This window comes from Schistocerca serialis, chromosome 7 (assembly GCF_023864345.2).
Source record: "Schistocerca serialis cubense isolate TAMUIC-IGC-003099 chromosome 7, iqSchSeri2.2, whole genome shotgun sequence".
Taxonomy (NCBI): Eukaryota; Metazoa; Arthropoda; class Insecta; order Orthoptera; family Acrididae; genus Schistocerca; species Schistocerca serialis.
In genome coordinates this window covers 506,096,884-506,120,020 of record NC_064644.1, presented here as the reverse complement: position 1 = coordinate 506,120,020, position 23,137 = coordinate 506,096,884, and the positions used below count along the sequence as shown (strand labels likewise).

Below are 23,137 nucleotides of genomic sequence, written 5' to 3'. Positions count from 1 at the left end.
AATTACGTTAAATAATTGTTTACTTACTTTTTGCACTGGGGCCTCAGAATGTTCCGACGAGGTCCCAGCTAGATATGGCAAACCTGTCCGAGGATCAACATACATCCTAACTTTCAAATCATGGAAATGTCTCTGCAAGTATTTTGAAGCATGTTTGAAGCATACTCTTCTGTAGACATTCGGCTTACAATTCTTCCTATTCAAAGCAAGGATACAAACATTGCTCCGTGCTTCATCAGTTTTCAGATTACGGGAAAGACCTTGCAATTAATATTCCATAAATTACCGCACGTATTTTTACAAGACAGATGAATAATGGCTCACATCATACAATTCGTAATATACTACTGCCCATTAAAATTGCTACACCAAGAAGAATTGCAGATGATAAACGGGTATTCATTGGACAAATATATTATACTAGAACTGACATGTGATTACATTTTCACGCAATTTGGGTGCATCGATCCTGAGAAGTCAGTACCCAGAACACCCACCTCCGGCCGCAATAACAGCCTTGATACGCGTCGGCATTGAGTCAGAGCTTGAATGGCGTGTACAGGTACAGCTGCCCATGCAGCTTCAGCACGATACCACAGTTCATCAAGAGTAGTGACTGGCGTATTGTGACGAGCCAGTTGCTCGGCCACCATTGACCAGACGTTTCAATTGGTGAGAGATCTGGCCAGGGCTGCAGTCGAATATTTTCTGTATCCATAAAGGCCCGTACAAGACCTGCAACATGCAGTCGTGCATTATCCTGCTGAAATGTAGCGTTTCGCAGGGATCGAATGAAGGTTAGAGCCACGGGTCGTAACACATCTGAAATGTAACGTCCACTGTTCAAAGTGCCGTCAATGCGAACAAGAGGTGACCGAGAGGTGTAACCAATGGCACCCCATACCATCACGCCGGGTGATACGCCAGTATGGCGATGACGAATACACGATTCCAATGTGCTTTCACCGCCATGTCGCCAAACACGGATGCGACCATCATGATGCTGTTAACAGAACCTGGGTTCATCCGAAAAAATGACGTTTTGCCATTCGTGCACCCAGGTGCGTCGTTGAGTACACCATCGCGGCGCTACTGTCTGTGATGCAGCGCCGGCCGGGGTGGCCGAGCGGTTCTAGGCGCTTCAGTCTGGAACCGCGCGCCCGCTACGGTCGCAGGTTCGAATCTTGCCTCAGGCATGGGTGTGTGTGATGTCCTTAGGTTAGTTAGGTTTAAGTAGTTCTAAGTTCTTGGGGACTGATGACGTTAGAAGTTGAGTCCCATAGTGCTCAGAGCCATTTGAACCATTTGTAGTGTTTGGTAACGAAAGCAGCCAGTAACGAACTCAACGCGAGTTAGTAAACGCGCCTTTGTAGCTCGATGCACACACACACACACACACACACACACACACACACACACACACACACACACACACACACACCTCAGTTATCCGAAGCGCCCGTCGGGGGTTTTTCCTGATACTGACCTCATGAGGCCGGCCTTCTCCTGTGAGGAGAGCGAGTTCGCATCCAGGCACGGGGCCGGCGCTGTACTGGTTTCGCGGTCGTTAGCATAAAGCGCGGGAAGTGTGTAGTGCCGACGTAGACAACTCCCACTTTCGGTGAGGGCCGCCGCACACCAAATGCAGGAATAACTTAAGCGCCTTCCAAACAATCGAATTTCTTTCCTCAGTCGACTTCTTGGCGGCGAGCGCTTCTCCTGCAGCGCTCGTGCCGTTTTGTACGTGTACTGAGTCTCGTCTGTTACGAGTGGTCGTTTTCGTTTACACGCCACGACAAAATAACTTATTTTGGGAAAGCTGTCTGCTGTGCATTTTGGAACCTGCACGAAGAAATTGAGGTTGTAAGGGACCATCCGTTGTGACCAAAACAAACTTCATTGTGGAGGTTCGTGACAAAGATCGCTTGGTAAATTGTGAACTGAAAGAATAAGAAAAGTGTCGTCCCAACAATTCAGTATATCTGTAGATCTAGGTCTGCATCTACATCTACACGAATACTCAACAAATGACATTTAAGTGCCTGGCAGAGGAATCGTGGAACCATCTTCACAATAAATTTCTATTATTCCAGTCTCGTACAGCGCGCGGAAAAAACGAACACCTATACCTCTCCGTGCGAGTTCTGTTTTCCCTTATTTTATTATGATGATCGTTTCTCCCTATGTATGTCGGCATCAACAAAATATTTTCACATTGGGAGAAGAAAATTGGTGATTGAAATTTCGTGAGAAAATTCTGCCGCAACGAAAACTGCTTTTGTTTTAATGATGTCCACCCCAAATCCTGTATTGTTTCAGTGACACTTTCTCCCCTACTCCGCGATAATACAGAACGTGCTGTCTATCTATGAAGTTTCTCGATGTACTCCATCAGTGCTGCTGGTAAGTTCCTATGGGACCAAACTGCTGAGGTCGTCGGCCCTAGGCTTACACACTATTTAATCTCACTTTAACTAACTTACGCTAAGGACAACACACACACCCATGCCCGATGGAGGACTCGAACCTCCGACGGGGGGAGACACGCGAACCGTGGCAAGGCGCCCTAGACCACGTGGGTATACTCCGTGAATCCTATCTGGGAATGATCCCACACCGCACAGCAGTATTCTAAAAGAGGGCGGACAAGCGTAGTGTAGTCAGTCTCCTTGGTAGATCTGGTACATATTCTAAGTGTTCTACCAATATAACGCAGTCTTTGGTTAGCGTTCCCCACAACATTTTCTGTGTGTTCGTTCCAATTTAAGTCGTTCGTGATTGTGACTCCTAGGTATTTAGTAATGTTGAATTTGCGGCCTTGAGATTTGACTAATTTATCGTGTAACCGAAGTTTAACGGATTCCTTTTAGCACTCATACGAATGGCCGGCCGCTGTGAGCGAGCAGCTCTAGGTGCTTCAGTCCGGAACTGCGCTGCTGCTACGGTCGCAGGTTCGAATCCTGCCTCGGGCACGGCTATGTGTGATGTCCTTAGGTTAGTTACGTTTAAGTAGTTCTAAGTTCTGGGGGTTGATGACCTCAGATGTTAAGTCTCATAGTCCTCAGAGCCATTTGCGTGTCTGTCTTGGCAACAATAAAGCGTTCACTAAGCTGTTCGTAGTAGCTTATCCGCATTCCTATTTTCTTATTCATTATTAAATCTACTCCTGCATTGCCCCTATTTGATTTTGTATTTATAACATTGTATTCACCTGACCAGGGGTCCTGTCCCTCCCGCCACCGAACTTCTCTAATTCCCAGTATATCTAACTTTAATCGATCCATTTCCCTTTTTACATTTGATAACGTACCTGCCCGATTAAAGGATCCACCATTCCACGCTCCGACCCGTAGAATGCCTGTTCTGTTTCTCCTGATGACGAGATCCTCCAGAGTAGTCCCGGAGATTCAAATAGGGGACTGTTTTACCTCCGCAACATTTTACCCAAGAGGACGCCATCATCATTTAACCATACAGTAGAGCTGCATGTTCTCGGGTAAAATGACAGCGATAGTTTCCCCTTGTTTCCTGGCGTTCCCAGTACCAGCACAGGAAGGCCGTTTTGGTTGATGTTACAAGGCTAGATCACTCAAGCATCTATACTGTTGCACTAGTAGAAGGCGACTGCCCCTCTTCACTAACCACACGTTTGTCTGGTCTCTCAATAGGTACCCTACCGTTGTGGTAGCCCCTACGGTACAGCTATCTGTACCGCTGAGGCACGCAAGCCTCCCCACCAACGGCAAGATCCATGTGGCGGAAGGGGGAGGGAGGGGGGCGTAGGCTTTTTCGCCATCAGTAGTTATTTTGCTGTCCAAACAAAAAAACTAGTCCACTACCCTGAGTGCCTCAATTTTTTATTGTAATTCCCTCAGCATCATCTTGTTTAATTGGACTACTTTCCATTACTCTTCTTGTCCTTTAGTTGATATTCATTTAATACCGTCTTTTCATGACACTGTCCGTTCCATTCAACTGCTCTAAGTCATGTACCATCTCTGATAGAATTACAGTGTCAGTGAAAATATTTTTTTTTATTTTTTCTCTCGGAACTTTACTTTCCTTTTCAATTTTCTCCTTGCTTTCCTTTATTACCAGTTCAATCATCAAACTAAATAACGTCCAGCCTCACTCCCTTCTCAACTACTGCTTCCCTTTCCATGTTCTGGTACTCTTATAGTAATTGCATTCTGATTTCTATGCAAGTTGTAGATAACCTTTCGCTCCCTGTAAGTTACCCCTGCTTCCTTCAGAATTACAGAGTGTGTTTTCCAAAAAACTAGGTCTCTAAATCTACAAATGCTATATATAAACTTGGTTTGCCTTTCGTGAACCTAAGATAAGTATTAGGGTCAATATTTTCTCCTGCTTTCCTACATCTCTCCAAGACCCAAACTGATCTTCCTTGAGGTTGGCTTCTGTCAGTTTTACCATTCTCTACATAATTCGTGACAGTATTTGGCAACTTCTGGTAACCTCCGCACCCATTAGTACCTCCGTTCCGTACTGTTTGCTGCCGCCGAGTCCTGTAATAAATCTCAAGTATTCAAACTGTGGTTTTCTCAGTTGCTTTCACGCGCCGGAGTAAGACAATGGGAGCTGCCAATCGAACCCAGTCTACCACGCCATGGTGGGCAATGAGTACAAGGACCGACAATGAGTCAGCTGCGGTGCGAGGTTGTGGCTGTGCCCTTGGGCGTTCGTAGAAACGTATCTAAGAGGGGGCAAAATTCCAAAAGTTCAATTTTTTATATAACTGATTAATATTAACATGGACGTCACCTTTTTTATTCAACGATCTGAAATTACACCCTCATAAGATTAAACTCACGGTATGCAACGAGTTATGGGAAAAAAACTAACAAACATCCACAAGAAATATTTATTCATATTGCCACGAAGTTAGGTTGAAACTCAGAATTAAAAATCTGAAATCGAAAAGAAAGTCAGACGAATTGAGAAAATCCTATTGAATGTCAACAAAAATTAGCAACAATAGACAGACTTTGAAATGAAGAAACGTGGAATAAACTTGAAAAAAGCCTTCTCCAACTTAAATGACAAAAATAACACTTCGTTTGCTTACAGAACTTCAGAACTGATGGTGTTACTGGATGTACGGCATTTTCTCGCGTTCAATTTTTTTTTCTTAAAGAAATATGGGACTTCTGAGGGTCACGCAGACTGCTGCCAATTGTGTGTTGCGCCGGTAATCAGCGCATCAGTGTGCTGGATCCGTTCCTTTCTGCAACACGATAAAAGCATTACGAGTAAGTGCCAAATAAGAGATTGAGAGCACTACAGGCGTTGGACAAAAGTATGGAAAAATCGTGAGAAATAAATTAGATGCTAATGAAACGGCACGTTGCGCTGTTGTACACTACTGGCCATTAAAATTGCTACACCAAGAAGAAATCCCGATGATAAACAGGTATTCATTGGACAAATATATTATACTAGAACTTACATGTGATTACATTTTCAAGCAATTTGGGTGCATAGATCCTGAGAAATCAGTACCCTGGCCGTAATAAAGGCCTTGATACACCTGGGCATTGAGTCAAACAGAGCTTGGATGGCGTGTACAGGTACAGCTGCCCATGCAGATTCAACACGATACCACAGTTCATCAAGAGTCTGGTGTATTGCGACGAGCCAGTTGCTAGCCATTGACCAGACGTTTTCAGTTGGTGAGAGATATGGAGAATGTGCTGGCCAGGGCAGCAGTCGAACATTTTCTGTATCCAGAAAGGCCCGTACAGGACCTGCAACCTGCGGTCGTGCATTATCCTGCTGAAATGTAGGGTTCCGCAGGGATCGAATGAAGGGTAGAGCCACGGGTCGTAGCACATCTGAAATGTAACGTCCACTGTTCAAAGTGCCGTCAATGCGAACAACAGGTGACCGAGACGTGTAACCAATGGCACCCCATACCATCACGCCGGGTGAAACGCCAGTATGGCGATGACGAATACACGCTTCCAATGTGCGTTCACCACGATGTCGTCAAACACGGATGCGACCATCATGATGCTGAAAAAAGAACCTGGATTCATCCGAAAAAATGTTTTGCCATTCGTGCACCCAGGTTCATCGTTGAGTACACCATCGCAGGCTCTCCTGTCTGTGATGCAGCGTCGAAGGTAACCGCAGCCTTGGTCTCCGAGCTAATAGTCCATGCTGCTGGAAACGTCGTCGAACTGTTCGTGCAGATGGTTGTCGTCTTGCAAACGTCCCCATCTGTTGACTCAGGGATTGAGACGTGGCTGCACGATCCGTTACAGCCATGAGGATAAGACGCCTATCATCTCGACTGCTAGTAATACGAGGCCGTTGGGATCCAGCACGGCGTTCCGTATTACCCTCCTGAGCCCACAGATTCCATATTCTGCTAACAGTCATCGGATCTCGACCAACGCGAGCAGCAATGTCGCGATATGATAAAAAGCAATCGCGATAGGCTACAATCCGACCTTTATCAAAGTCGGAAACGTGATGGTCCACATTTCTCCTCATTACACGAGGCATCACAACAACGTTTCACCAGGCAAAGCGGGTCAACTGCTGTTTGTGTATGAGAAATCGGTTGGAAACTTCCCTCATGTCAGCACGTTGTAGGTGTCGCCACCGGCGCCAACCTTGTGTGAATGCTCTGGAAAGCTAATCATTTGCATATCACAGTATCTTCTTCCCGTCGGTTAAATTTCGCGTGTGTAGCACGTCATCTTCGTGGTTTAGCAATTTTAATGGCCAGTAGTGTACATGTTGTTGTTGTTGTGGTCTTCAGTCCTGAGACTGGTTTGATGCAGCTCTCCATGCTACTCTATCCTGTGCAAGATTCTCCATCTCCCAGTACCTACTGCAGCCTACATCCTTCTGAATCTGCTTAGTGTATTCATCGCTTGGTCTCCCTCTACGATTTTCACCCTCCACGCTGCCCTCCAATACTAAATTGGTGATCCGTCGATGTCTCAGAACATGTCCTACCAACCGCTCCCTTCTTCTAGTCAAGTTGTGCCACAAGCTCCTCTTCTCCCCAATTTTATTCAATACCTCCTCATTAGTTATGTGATCTACCCATCTACTCTTCAGCATTCTTCTGTAGCACCATATTTCGAAAGCTTCTATTCTCTTCTTGTCTAAACTATTTATCGTCCACGTTTCACTTCAAACCGTGGCTACTCTCCATACAAATACTTTCAGAAACGACTTCCTGACATTTAAATCTATACTCGATGTTAACAAATTTTTCTTCTTCAGAAACGCTTTCCTTGCCATTACCAGTCTACATTTGATATCCTCTCTACTTCTACCATCATCAGTTATTTTGCTCCGCAAATAGCAAAACTCCTTTACTACTTTAAGTGTCTCATTTCCTAATCTAATTCCCTCAGCATCACCCGACTTAATTAGACTACATTCCATTATCCTCGTTTTACTTTTGTTGATGTTCATCTTATATACTCCTTTCAAGACACTGTCCATTCCGTTCAACTGCTCTTCTAGGTCCTTTGCTGTCTCTGACAGAATTACAATGTCATCGGCGAACCTCAAAGTTTTTATTTCTTCTCCATGTATTTTAATACCTACTCCGAATTTTTGTTTCCTTTACTGCTTGCTCAATGTACAGATTGAATAACATCAGGGATAGGCTACAACCCTGTCTCACTCCCTTCCCAACCACTGCTTCCCTTTCGTGTCCCTCGACTCTTATAACTGCCATCTGGTTTCTGTACAAATTGTAAATAGCCTTTCGCTCCCTGTATTTTACCCCTGCCACCTTCAGAATTTGAAAGAGAGTATTCCAGTCAACATTGTCAAAAGCTTTCTCTGAGTCTACAAATGCTAGAACCGTAGGTTTGCCTTCCCTTAATCTTTCATCTAAGATAAGTCGTAGGGTCAGTATTGCCCCACGTGTTCCAACATTTCTACGGAATCCAAACTGATCATCCCCGAGGTCGGCTTCTGTCAGTTTTTCCATTCGTCTGGAAAGAATTCGCGTTAATATTTTGCAGCTGTGACTTATTAAACTGATAGTTCGGTAATTTTCACATCTGTCAACACCTGCTTTCTTTGGGATTGGAATTATTATATTCTTCTTGAAGTCTGAGGGTATTTCGCCTGTCTCATACATCTTCCTCACCAGTTTTTAGAGTTTAGAGTTTAGACTGGCTCTTCCAAGGCTGTCAGTAGTTCTAATGGAATGTTGTCTACACCGGGGGCCTTGTTTCGACTCATGTCTTTCAGTGCTCTGTCAAACTCTTCACGCAGTATCATATCTCCCATTTCATCTTCATCTACATCCTCTTCCATTTCCATAATATTGTCCTTAAGTACATCGCCCTTGTATAGACCCTCTATATACTCCTTCCACCTTTCTGCTTTCCCTTCTTTGCTTAGAACTGGGTTTCCATCAAAGCTCTTGATATTCATGCAAGTGGTTCTTCTTTCTCCAAAGGTCTAATTTTTCTGTAGGCAGTATCTATCTTACCCCTAGTGAGATAAGCGTCTACATCCTTACATTTGTCCTGTAGCCATCCCTGCTTAGCCATTTTGCACTTCCTGTCGATCTCATTTTTGAGACGTTTGTATTCATTTTTCCTTCTTCATTTACTGCATTTTTATTTTTTCTCCTTTCATCATTTAAATTCAATATTTCTTCTGTTACCCAAGGGTTTCTACTAGCCCTCGTCTTTTTACCTATTTGATCCTCTGCTGCCTTCACTATTTCATCCCTCAAAGCTACCCATTCTTCTTCTACTGTATTTCTTTCGCCCATTCCTGTCTATTGTTCCCTTATGCTCTCCCTGAAACTGTGTACAACCTCTGGTTCTTTCAGTTTATCCAGGTCCCATCTCCTTATCCCACCATTTTGCAGTTTCTTCAGTTTTAATCTACAGTTCATAACCAATAGATTGTGGTCAGAAATGTCTTACAATTTAAAACCTGGTTCCTAAATCTCTGTCGTACCATTATATAATCTATCTGATACCTTTTAGTATCTCCAGGGTTCTTCCATGTATACAACCTTCTTTCATGATTCTTAAACCATGTGTTAGCTATGATTAAGTTATGCTCTGCGCAAAATTGTACCAGGCGGCTTCCTCTTTCATTTCTTAGCCCCAATCAATATTCACCTTCTATGGTTCCATCTCTCCCTTTTCCTACTCTTGAATTCCAGACACCCATGACTATTAAATTTTCGTCTCCCTCCACTACCTGAATAATTTTTTCTTATCTCATCATACATTTCATCAATTTCTTCATCTGCAGAACTAATTGGCATATAAACTTGTACTACTGTAGTAGGCGTGTGCTTCGTGTCTGTCTTGGACACAATAATGCGTTCACTATGCTGTTTGTAGTAGCTTACCCGTACTACTATTTTTTTATTCATTATTAAACCTACTCCTGCATAGTGTACATAGTGACTATTAAATTCACAGAATTTCAAGACGCGGTCGGCAACACTAAGTAAGTAGTTTAGTAGTATCGTACACAATCATTGCTGGACATTAGCGAGAATTCGATAATGAGTAAAAAAAATCCTGTACCCGTATTCCAAGAGGGAGCAAACGAACCCACTCTTGTCCCGGCCCACCCTTCCCCCCTCCCCCCCCCCCTCCCCCATCTTTCGGATGCCTATGGCTGCACCTATAAGGTGAACAGGTAACTTCACGCTGGGGCTTGCCTTGTAGACTAATGACCACTCCAGACTAAATAGACAAGCAGGTCCCGTGATGGACGCCCCGCCTGATCGTACGTCATCGGCCGCCGGAGAGTTTCCGGTGGCAGCTGCTGCTTCATAGCGGGGACGGCGCTTATTTGGAGTCGCGAGTGTTATGTCTGGCCAGTGGTTTGTTTCTCCAGTGCGCCTCTGATGCTCTGCTGCCTGTTTCCCATTCTGAGCGCTGGAAGTGCGTCACTCGCTGCGAGCTGTGCCGCGGGAGTGCTCAATGTCCAGCACGCACGGCAGCTGTTTCTGCTCCGTCTCCGTTGGCGACAGATAAAAATGAAGTCCCTCACAGTCCGACACGTGCCTGAAAGGACTGTTAAACCTGTAAGGGATCTCTTTACCGGTGAATAACAAAGTGATTCCAGAATGCGTGCTGCTCTGTTTTGGAACTTCCTGGCGGATTAAAACTGTCTGCCGACCGGAACTAGGACCTATTCTCCTACTGAGAAGAATAGAGAATAGAACAGAATAATTTTATTGTCGTTAGGCCATTAAGGCAATAGACAAAGTCATACATATAATACAATATAATTCATGTTGCAATAGAGCAATAGGTTTGTTATTACAGTGTAATACTACAATTGATGAAATCCTACAAAGTCATACTTATAACACTATATAATTCCTGTTGCAAAAGAGCAATAGATTTTTTTTATTACAGTATAATATTACAATTGACAAGGTCATACATTTTATACAATATAATTCATGTCGCAAAAGAACAATAGGTTTGGTATTACATGGTTATATTACGATTGGTGAAATCCTACAAAGTCATACTTATATTACTATACAATTCCTGTGGCAAAAGAGTAATCGGTTTGTTATTACAGTATAATTTTACAATTGATAAAATCCTTTATGTCGTAGAATGGGTGGGCAACTAACCAGTCATACAGTGCTTGTTTGAATGGTTGCTCTGGTAAATCTCGCATAGCTAGTGGAAGTTTATTAAATAATTTGTGCCCCATTAGTTCATAACAGTTCAGTGATTTTGAGTGTCTGTGGAATGGAATATAAATACATCTATTCGTCCTAGTGTTGTAGCAATGTATATTTTCTCTGCGTTTAGCTTTGGGTAGCTTCTTTTTCATGTAGATTAAAACATAGTATATATATATATATATATATATATATTGAAAACACAGAAGCAATCAAGCAAAATCATTCGCAGTGAAAAACGACAGTATGACAAACGGCGACTGACAGAGATCGAATCGGACTTCATGAAGAACAATACAAGAAACTTCTACAGAACGTTCAGAGAAAATATGACTGGATATCAACCACCCAACTTGTGCTTCAGAAGACCAGATGGAACCCTAGAAACCAATACCAAAAACAATTGTGACATTCTGGCAAAGTACTTTGAAAAACTGCTCAACACGGACCCCCCCATGGAAGAAATGATGACAGAAACGAGCACATACAATCCAGATAGTGAACCTCCAACTCTAGAAGAAGTTAAAGAAATGATAAAGTCACTCAAGAATCGTAGAGCACCAGGAGAAGATGGCATCATCGCGGAAATCTGGAAGTTGCAAGACCCAGAACTCACCAAAGACATCCACAGGATCTTGGAAGACATCTGGAAGACCATGAAAATTCCTGGCGACTGGAAAACTGCCCTGATACACCCACTACACAAAAAAGGTGACAAGACTGACCCGAACAACTACAGAGGAATATCCCTACTACCGGTCACATACAAGATCCTCTCTAAAGCTTTACTGAACAGACTAGAATGCCAAGTGACAAGACTGACCCGAACAACTACAGAGGAATATCCCTACTACCGGTCACATACAAGATCCTCTCTAAAGCTTTACTGAACAGACTAGAATGCCAAACCGACCACTTGATTGGGGAATACCAAGCAGGCTTCCGTAAATGGCGGTCTTGTGCGGAACAAATTTGGAACCTGAAAATGATTTTACAACACAAACAGAACCTGATCATTACCTTTGTTGACTTCAAAAAGGCGTACGACTCCATCGACCGGAAAACTCTCTTCAAAATTCTAGCCGAATACAAAGTAGACAACAAAACACGGGCTATCATAGAGCAAACTTTAACCAACACGACCTCCAAAGTAAAGTTCTGTGGGGAACTATCAGAGCCCTTTGAAATTCGCAAAGGTGTCCGACAAGGCGATGGCCTCTCACCTCTCCTTTTCAATCTGGTGTTAGATAAGGTCATAAAAGAATGGGAAACATCACAACAGGGGATAACCTTAGGAAACCTACAGATTAAATGCCTGGCTTTTGCAGACGATTTGGCGATTGTCACGAAAGGTATAAAGGAAACAAAAGACACTATTGAAAAACTGCACGAAATCGCTTCCAAAACTGGACTACAGATCTCTTACGAAAAGACACAGTTTATGAGCACAAAGAAACTCTCATCTCTGAACACAAAGTATGGCACGATTTACAAAACGGCAAACTTCAAATACCTCGGTGAAACACTACAAATGAGTGGACATAACAGAGACTCAAACAAAGAAAGAAAGACTAAACTGGACAAGGCATACAAAGTAGTGTGGAATCATTACAACAAGAAGTCTATCTCACAAAAAGCCAAATTACCCCATTACGACACGGTGGTGCTCCCCGAGGCACTATATGCAGCAGAGACCACACTAATCCTAGGGCATACACGTATCAGACAATTAGAAAAAGTAGAACGGAAAATACTTAGGAAAATATTTGGCGCAACTAACAACAATGGAATATGGATCAAGAAACCTACAGAGGAACTGTACAAACATACGGAGACAATCACAGAAAAGATTAGAAAACGCAGACTACAATTCTATGGACACCTATACAGAATGCCATCACACAGGCTGACCAAACAGATCTTTGACTGGGTAACCACTAGAAACAACAAATGGGTGGCAGAGGTAGAAAACGACCTGAACCAGCTCAACATAACAGCAGACACAATAAACGACAGAATAAAGTTCAGAAACATCATTAAGAAAAGTAAACTACATGAGATACAATGCGACAAACGAACAGGCATAAAATGGACCGAAGAACGCAAGCAAGATCACAGCCAGAAGATGAAAGAAATATGGGCAACCAAAAAGGCAATCAAGATGAAGCCGAAGACACAAAGCCGACAAGAAGCATGGACAGAGGACCGGAAACAGAAACACAGCGAGCGAATGAGGGAAGTTTGGGCAGCAAGGAAGGCAGCAAAAGGAACTGGCCATGTAGTTTAGTCCAAATGCGCTCTTTAAGGGCAAAACACCAATAATAATAATAATAATAATAATAATAATATATATATATGTTTACTACTGTCATAATTTTTTGCTCAGAAAACAAAGGTTTACAGTGTGCCTTATATGATGAGCCTGTAATTACCCTAATAGCTTTCTTCTGCAGTAGAAGGATGTCACGCACGCAACTGGAGTTTCCCCATAAAATCATACCATAGGTTATTATGCTTTGGGAGAATGAGAGATAGGATATTGTAACATAATTTTTAGGTACAAAATCCATTAGTCGCTTTAACAGATAGATTACCTAGACAACTTACCACTAAGATACTTGACATGTTGACCCCAAAATAATTTGTCATCCAAATATACCCCTAAAAACTTAACATAACTAGGATCATCAGATGGTAGCTTGTCTTTTAGACTAAATATTATCTGCTGAGTTTTATTTTCATTAAGCAAAAATCCATTTGCTTTAAACCAGTATGATGCTTGAGCAACTGTCTCTGTAACACAAGTTTTAAAGCTATTGAGGTCATTACTGCTGTTCAGAAGAGGAGTATCATCTGCATATAGTACAGTTTTTGATTTAATACATGACGGCAGGTCGTTAATCATTATTAGGGACAGGAAAGGGCCCAGTACAGATCCCTGTGGGACACCAACCTTAACTAGTTCTGCACTAGACAGTTCTTGGCCAACACAGACAGCTTGCTTACGGTTTTGTGAAAATGATCTTAATAGTTTAAGGCTGTTACCTCTAACACCATAGAAGTCCAATTTTTCTAGTAGTAGTGTATGTTCTACACAGTCAAAGGCTTTACGTAGGACAAAAAAAGTGGCTTGAGCGAAGTCTTTATCCTCAAATACTTGATGGATGTATTTTACAACAGCATCTATCACATCAATTGTTGATAAATTTTTCCTAAAACCATATTGAGATCCACTAATAATTCCTATATTATCAAAGTAATCAGATAATTGTTTGTAAATTGTGCATTCCAGAATTTTAGAAAAAGATGGGTCTATGGAAATTGGCCGGTAACTAGAGGCAGAGTCTTTATCCCCTTTTTTTATAAACTGGAACTACCCTAGACAGTTTAAGCTCATCAGGAAAATATCCTTCAGCTAGACATTTGTTTATACAATGTGTTAAGGGGTACACTATACTGCCTATGACTTTCTTCAGTATGTTACAGGATAGGAGAGGTCGACAATAGCGCTATCGACTTCTTCGAGCTACCTATACGTTGGTGTTGGTTAAGGTCGCAGGCATCACACCCTGCAGTTATTCACCCATTTCAGAATTCTTATGATCCACAGCAGCCTTAAAAACAGCAACAACAAAACGGCGGCGTAGTGTAGCGGATAAGTTATTTTGGTTTGTGTGCTGAAAGTTGTTGGTTCGAATCCCGTCAGGTACAATTTGCTTGTTTTACATCTTTATCGAAACAACTGCGATCATTATTTCTATTAAAATAATTGGCTTAGAAAATAATTTTTTGTATTTATAATTCATTGTCCCGTCATTTTAATCATCGTATTAATTTTTTATTTGCTCTCATTATTTATTTCCTCTTATTATTTTTTCGTTTGGAACATTTGTCCGTATGGTTTTAGTTATTTTTAATAAATGTACTGGAAAAATTTAAACTTCCGAGTCTTCCTATCTATCGGTTAGAAAGCAAAATACGAAATGACCTATTTATATTAGGTATGCAGTGGTGCCTTGAATAAATTTGCCAACAATGGAAAGTGGGGCTGCACGAACCTTGTCCCACTACTGAAGTGGTTGTACTGGGTACTGATTTCTCAGGATCTATGCACCCAAATTGCTTGAAAATGTAATCACATGTCAGTTCTAGGATAGTACAGTTGTCCAATGAATACCCGTTTATCATCTGCATTTCTTCTTTGTGTGGCAATTTTAATGGCCAATAGTGTAGTTCCTCTAGCACAACAACGCTGTCACTGAAACAGAGTCTGTTGTCGAGCAGTTCTTGGCCTGAAATGACAGCTGTTTCGCACACACGCTGTGACCTTACACTGTTCACTAGAATGAAAATGCACCTGAAAGGGAAGCGCTTTCGCGCCGTAGCAGAGGTGAATCGTAAATCGCTGGAGGCACTACGCAGCGTGACTGCGGACGACGACGAGTGGCGTCCCAGTGCGTCGCTGTTCATTAGGGCGAGTGCTTCCGCGCAGAAGTGGCGCCAGCAGTGCTCTGCAGACACGTGACGCAAGTTCCAGGTGCGCTCGGACGTCCGCTCGCTGCTTCTAGGGCTGTAGAAACATCTGCAAGAGGGTGCCACAAAGACTTTCTTAGAGCAAAGATCTTTGGCGATCTGTAAACTTCTATTGCGCAGGCGCAGTAAACGTTTTGAAAATAGGAGATTTTTGTATTGTTAAAACGCTTGTCTTCCTTCCTACGTAGATGGCCAAGTGAAATGTTAGTGATCAACGCAACAGTTCTCTCAGTTCACGGATGAAATGACAGGTAAGGCATGTTCCTTTCCGCCCGCAATACAATTATCAGAAGCGGCTAATCCATGCTCAGTCAGTGATCCCACGCCGCCATACTTTTTTTTTTCGGCGTAAATTAACTGTTAACAATTTTACATTGAAGATAATAAAACTCTTTTAGGATTATGTGCGCATGATTGCACAGTTCTTTTAAAGCAATGGAAATAGCGGGTCAGTGACATAAAATATGTGTATTTTCGAGAGTCTGAATAATACATTTCACGTAATGTTATTAAACCACATTTCACCTGTTAAACACCGGAATAAGAGGTTTATTCGCGAGCTCTCCCTCTCTCATGCGGTCAGCTATGAATTATTACCGACTTGCGCCACAATATAGTCGACAGAGATTATCTACTATACATTGTTAACAAGACTCGCGTGCAGTTTGTCTGTCGAAGTAGGCCGCTGCGCGAAACGCTTGGACAACCAGAATAATCGCAATCAAAATTTGTTTTAGTTAACGTTAGTGATAATCTTGCTCCTATAGTGCTCTTTTGCAGCCTGTTTATGTTCCTTTTACTAATTTGAGTTCAGGCAGTATGTATTTACAATGTTTTTGTGTAACACGTTTCGAAGTTTTCATACATTATTTGTCTAACCCATCCTATTATGCCTTGTGGTTTTTCTCTGCCGCCGAAAGATGCAGCGTTAGGTTTCCAGTTTCCTGCTCTAAAAACAATGTGCATCAGGCTCTCCTAACCGGTGTGCCTCAACGTTGTGATGTGCTGCACAGTTCTGCGAATTATATCGTCAAATTTTGCTCTATCCACAGGTCTGAACATTATAAATTTGTATTACGACACTTATTACCTGCTAACAACTTCTTTACAACTAATTTCCAGACAGACTGAACGGTCAGTGCCTGTTACGGCGGGAAGTGTTGAGTTCCGCATGCCCGTAACTAGAGCGATGGTAAAAATTTGGAGCATTGATTACATTTTTCTTCCTACATTGTGAAAACACTTTCACTTAGTTAGATTCAATGTATATAAGGCGTAAGTAGGCAGTGGGCCATTTTTTTTTAAATTTTGTGATGGAGAAATCTTTTATTCGGAAATGTGTTTTTTTTCTGCAATGTGAATGCTATTCATAAGATTCATCTGTGGCTGGTCGTGTTTTAAGTAATGTATATAATGTTATCCATATAACCGCTCAAAGATAAGGTGTGTGGATACCGCTAGTGCTTAAAATTTTGAAATAAAATTTTATTATACTTTACCTTCACGCATTATCGGAAAATAAAATATAACATTTAAAAAAATTAGTCTCGCACACATTGTTGAAAAGGTGTTCCTATAAGTGCCTCGTGCGATTTTAAATCGATCCCGGTTACAATCATATATTTGAGACTGTATTATTATGTTATATGTGATTCGAATCAGTAACTCGTAACGGTATTAAATTCCGGATTCAAATGACTTTTTGCATTGCACGTTACACAGGTAGACGTATTTTGGTGCAAGAGGCCTACACGTTCACACATGGCCTATGCTTTCATTCATTCGTACATCGTGCGCCAAATATCCCATAATAATGGAGAGCGCTCAGGGATGTGGAACGTGTAAAGTTATACAATAATAAACAGGAACAGCCACCAAAGTCTCTTCTCCGAAAGATAAGATTATGGACAGTGTTAATCTGTTCAGACTGACGATTATGAGGATTACTTCTAGGTTAATTAATATGAAGAGATTTGCTTCAGTTTTACTAGTGATTTATTTAACCCTTTTCAATTGCGCAATATGTAAGAGTATTGGATGTAAGAGCTAATCTCTTTCTTCCCCTTTCTCAGTCCATCCCCTTCTCCTCCATCTCTTTGTCCATCTCCTCCTCCTCCTCAGCATCTCTCTGTCCACGGCCTCCTCCTCCCTCTTTCTGTCTTTTCCTCCTCCCCTGTCTCTCTCCACCTCCTCCTCCCCTCAATCTCCATCGAAGTTGATTTCCTTTGTCCCCTTTATGCCCAACTCCTCTTGCCCCCCCCCCTCACTCTGTTTCTTTCTCTCTCTCACATCGAGGCTTTTTTGTTGGTAATTCCCAACAAAACATCGATTGCGAATTGAAGTCACTTAAAATGAATAGGTAAATTGGTTGGGATCATTGGTATACAGGGTATGAGAGACCTCTCCTGCTGTTGGGTGTGTGAGGATAGCAGCTCCAAAGATAGTGGTGCGTATAGTTTTAATCTGCAAAGTTTCGTAGTGGTATGCTAATTGGAGCTGATAAGCCAGAAATACAACTTTCCTGTTCTGTATTAAAACCGACTTGAAGAAAAAAACAGCACATTTTTGTGTAAACAATTTTGTTTAAAATTATATGTAAGGAGGAAGAATATACACTCCTGGAAATTGAAATAAGAACACCGTGAATTCATTGTCCCAGGAAGGGGAAACTTTATTGACACATTCCTGGGGTCAGATACATCACATCATCACACTGACAGAACCACAGGCACATAGACACAGGCAACAGAGCATGCACAATGTCGGCACTAGTACAGTGTATATCCACCTTTCGCAGCAATGCAGGCTGCTATTCTCCCATGGCGGCGATCGTAGAGATGCTGGATGTAGTCCTGCGGAACGGCTTGCCATGCCATTTCCACCCGGCGCCTCAGTTGGACCAGCGTTCGTGCTGGACGTGCAGACCGCGTGAGACGACGCTTCATCCAGTCCCAAAGATGCTCAATGGGGGACAGATCCGGAGATCTTGCTGGCCAGGATAGTTGACTTACACCTTCTAGAGCACGTTGGGTGGCACGGGATACATGCGGACGTGCATTGTCCTGTTGGAACAGCAAGTTCCCTTGCCGGTCTAGGGATGGTAGAACGATGGGTTCGATGACGGTTTGGATGTACCGTGCACTATTCAGTGTCCCCTCGACGATCACCAGTGGTGTACGGCCAGTGTAGGAGATCGATCCCCACACCATGATGCCGGGTGTTGGCCCTGTGTGCCTCGGTCGTATGCAGTCCTGATTGTGGCGCTCACCTGCACGGCGCCAAACACGCATACGACCATCATTGGCACCAAGGCAGAAGCGACTCTCATCGCTGAAGACGACACGTCTCCATTCGTCCCTCCATTCACGCCTGTCGCGACACCACTGGAGGCGGGCTGCACGATGTTGTGGCGTGAGCGGAAGACGGCCTAACGGTGTGCGGGACCGTAGCCCAGCTTCATGGAGATGGTTGCGAATGGTCCTCGCCGATACCGCAGGAGCAACAGTGTCCCTAATTTGCTGGGAAGTGGCGGTGCGGTCCCCTACGGCACTGCGTAGGATCCTACGGTCTTGGCGTGCATCCGTGCGTCGCTGCGGTCCGGTCCCAGGTCGACGGGCACGTGCACCTTCCGCCGACCACTGGCGACAACATCGATGTACTGTGGAGACCTCACGCCCCACGTGTTGAGCAATTCGGCGGTACGTCCACCCGGCCTCCCGCATGCCCACTATACGCCCTCGCTCAAAGTCCGTCAACTGCACATACGGTTCACGTCCACGCTGTCGCGGCATGCTACCAGTGTTAAAGACTGCGATGGAGCTCCTTATGCCACGGCAAACTGGTTGACACTGACGGCGGCGGTGCACAAATGCTGCGCAGCTAGCGCCATTCGACGGCCAACACCGCGGTTCCTGGTGTGTCCGCTGTGCCGTGCGTGTGATCATTGCTTGTACAGCCCTCTCGCAGTGTCCGGAGCAAGTATGGTGGGTCTGACACACCGGTGTCAATGTGTTCTTTTTTCCATTTCCAGGAGTGTATAACAGGAGAAACAATTTTTCTAATGGTTTAAATGCTCTGTTATCATAGCTAAAACTGTCTGCGAGAAAGGAAACAAAACAGCACAATTTCTTTCACAGTACAGCATACTGTATAGTATTTGCTTTATCGCAGTCTATTTTAACAGAAAACCTATACATAGTTTTTTATTTTCTTTTTTAACAGAGCCTACGTACGTCTGAATGTTCATTAGTGTATCCTGTACAAATTTGAAGTAAGACGGCCAAGAATTTTTCGAGATATTTGGTACCAGCTTTTCCCTGTTATACAGGGTATATCAAAAAGATCCACCGATTTAAAAAAATCATAACTATTATGTTATTTGAGATATGTGTGTGAACAATGTACTCTTGAAAAGAGTGCCCGCTAGGTAGCAGCAATGTGCACCCACTAAGTTGTAAAAATGATGTCGGTACAAAAGAAATAGTTTTGTGTTATATGTTTTGCGCAGTGCGGTTCAGTAATAACTGCTCAGCGTGACTTTCGTACTCCTATAGCACAGAGCATTAGACAATGGCATGGGCAATTCCAAGAAACAGGTTGGTTGTTTGTGTAAAGGCAAATCGCTGGGCCGTCCCCGAGTGTCTGACACAGACGTTGAACGCATCCGCCATAGTCATTGATTTGTTGTGGGGGTTTATAAAAGACTCTGCTTACGTGCCTCATTACCAGCAACAGTGAATGAACTGAGACATCGTATAACAGCAGCTGTGGAAGCTGTAACTCAAGACATGCTCGCTGCGATGTGGGAACAATTTGAATACCGCATTGACATATGCTGTGCATCTCAAGAGAGGCATATTGAACACCCATGAAAAGATATGAAAAAATACTTTTTGAGTTTCCCGTTCATCAAAAAATACAATTCATTTATATGTTTATTAGTTTCAGAAATATAGACGTGTCAAATCGGATAATTCTTTTTGATATACACTGTATGTTGTATGTAGATATCTATATACACCATGTGTATTATATAGATTACGTCCGTCAGAACGTTTATTACAGCGTCGTATAATTATTTAAAGTAAATCGACCAAGAAGTTTTCGATTTTTGCCAATAACGGTTCTATAAAAATTAGAAGAAAATCCGAGATTTTTGGTAACAACGTTAAACAGCGACTTACCGTATATAGTAGTACAGTAATGTAATTTAGGAGAACGGCAGCTACTTAGAAAAGGCCACTACTTCTTTTACACTACTCAGCTACAGTTTGTGTCTAACACTTCAAAGTATTTATCTGCTTCACATAGAACGCTAACATATTTTTGCATACTGCCAAAATCAAAACCTGATTAATACTTTTATAGTGAAGCAGAATTTGCATCCCACAGCCCAAATATTCTTAAGTATTCTTTTACTTTGTTTTTTTAATATCGTAGCAGTTTCAGTTTTCTGCCTTAGTCTGCCAGCAACCTGTTACGGACTTTTGTATCAGAATATAGAACTCCTCTCTGAATCTGAGATGGGGATGCAGCCTGTGTGGAAATTTATATTTACTTCTGGTATTGTTGTTGTGGATTGAACACTTCAATCCAAATCCATTGTATGAGGATGTAAGATGCTTCCTCAAGAAAGTCGGTTATCAGCGTTACATAATATCCATACTGCACATTTCTTTTTTCCCTACATGCATTTCTCCTGAAAATTATGCCATTGGACAAATTAAATGAAAATATGCGAGCAATTCTATCTGTAGGTGCTGAAACAATAGAATTTTCCCTCAGAAACATGTTGAGGAGTCCAAAGCTGCCTAAATTCATTGACGCATGAGTAATGTGTACAGTGAAACTTTCATGAGTGACAACAAAGTGCAGCAATGGTGCAGGAAATTTGAAGCGAGATGTAGAAACGTTCATCATGCAGCAAGTCTGGGAAAGAAACGAATGTCAACCGATGATCTTGTTCAGTGAGTGAATCAAGCGATTCGAGAAAATCGACAGTTTACAGTTTCTTTGTTGAGTTATTTATTTCGTGAAATTTCAAGCAAAGCTCTTTGTACCATCTTGAGTGAGAGACAAATGTGCGAGATGGGTTCTCAAGATGCTGTCCGACTAACAGCAAACACAGCGAATGGGCGCTGCCTTAACATTTCTCCAGAACCACCATGATGAAGAAGATTTTTTGAACAAAATTGACACTGGAACGAGACATTGGTCCATTTCGAAAATGAAGAAACAACAGAGCAGTCTAACAGTTGATTCATCCTCATTCCACGAGCAAGTGATGAGAAAACGTTTGGCTGCTGTGTTCCGGGACCGAAAAGGAATTTCGTTGTTGGAATTCGTGGACCGTGGCACGACCATCACTGCAGCGTGACTCTTCAACGTCTACGATGGGTAACTCAGAACAAGCGAGGAAGACTGTTGTCATGAGCCATTGTTCTTCTTTATGTCAATGTCCGGCTGAACCACTGATCTCTATACAATCTGGATGTTTAAGTCTGGTCTCTGAGTATAGAACTGCAGCGTGTCTGCAAATACACGTGCTTTGCATCGTCCGCCATATTGTAGTTTGGCAAATAAATTTCCATCGGTCTGCATGTGACAAAGAATTGCAGACTGATTTCTTATTTTGAACTTTATGTCAACATATGATGTAATAGGCTGATGAGGGAGCGGAATTGAAAAGTATTTTCTTTTCGTGTTCTAGTGACATTTCCTAGCAGCCATGTTGTAGTTTGCCAAGAAACGAAACATGAGCATCTATGGCTGGCACGATCAGATAGCCGAAGTTCAACATCCAGGCAGTATAGAGATCACTGGGCTGGACGCTCCAGCTGCAGCAAAGACGTTCCTGCAGCGTTTTCGATGGGAGGTGTTGATCACTCAGCATAAAGTCCAGCCGCGCGGGATTAGCCGAGCGGTCTTAGGCGCTGCAGTCATGGACTGTGTGGCTGGTCCCCGCGGAGGTTCGAGTCCTCCCTCGGGCATGGGTGTGTGTGTTTGTCCTTAGGATGATTTAGGTTAAGTAGTGTGTAAGCTTAGGGACTGATGACCATAGCAGTTAAGTCCCATAATATTTCACACACATTTGAACACATAAAGTTCAGACTCGGCTCCCTTTGATTTTCATCATATGCTGACAAGAAACGCGGGACAGGAGGGCAGAATTTGGGACAAAAATGGAAATGAGCGTACGGCATTGTGGGCCGTGAGTCCCCTACTCGGGGATGTTCCGTCGCTGAGGGCAAGTACTTTTTGCATTCAACGCCACATCGGTCGACTTGCTTGTCGGAGACGGGGATGAAATGATGATGAGGACAACACAGCCCCGAGTCCCTGAGCGGCGAAATCTCCTGACCCAGCCGGGAATCGAACCTGGGACCCTTGGCATGGCATTCCGCGACGCTGACCACGCAGCTGCTATCGGGGGCGGACAGCATTTTGGCACAGACAACGACCTGCTAAACAGCATAGGGAATTGGCTGACAGCACAGTTGGCTGCCTTCTTATGACAAGGGTACTGGAAAGCTGGTACCACGATACGACAGATGTGTGAACCGGAGCGGCGACTATGTAGAGAAGCAGCCGGAAGGTGTTGCAAATAGTTTCCATCTTGCGACTTCTGGACTTGAAACACCGTGCTGCCTCGTTACCTTGCCAGTATTTCTATAGGGCGTCAGTGCAGATTGCACACTTGAACTTGCCCTCCGTGATGGGTGAAAGTCGGCTAAGTGGCGCTCCGGGATGTTCACGATCGTTGCAAACCGTAACGGCGTAACATGATTGTGCGCTATTGCAATAAGTAGTCATTCTGTATGTAGTCTTGATTGTGTTGGACATTGTTTGTACTGACTGATAATATTTACATAAATAAGGAGAGAGAATATACCTGGTACTTCCAGCGACTCGCTTTCGACTTTCGTG

At 43.0% G+C, this 23,137-nt stretch overlaps 1 protein-coding gene across 2 annotated transcripts in view; it reads left to right on the top strand.

The window, feature by feature from the left end:
- The window catches only part of LOC126412256 (tumor necrosis factor alpha-induced protein 8-like protein), a 951,546-nt gene that overhangs the window by 860,085 nt on the left and 68,324 nt on the right, over positions 1-23,137 (top strand). The window lies entirely within an intron of this gene.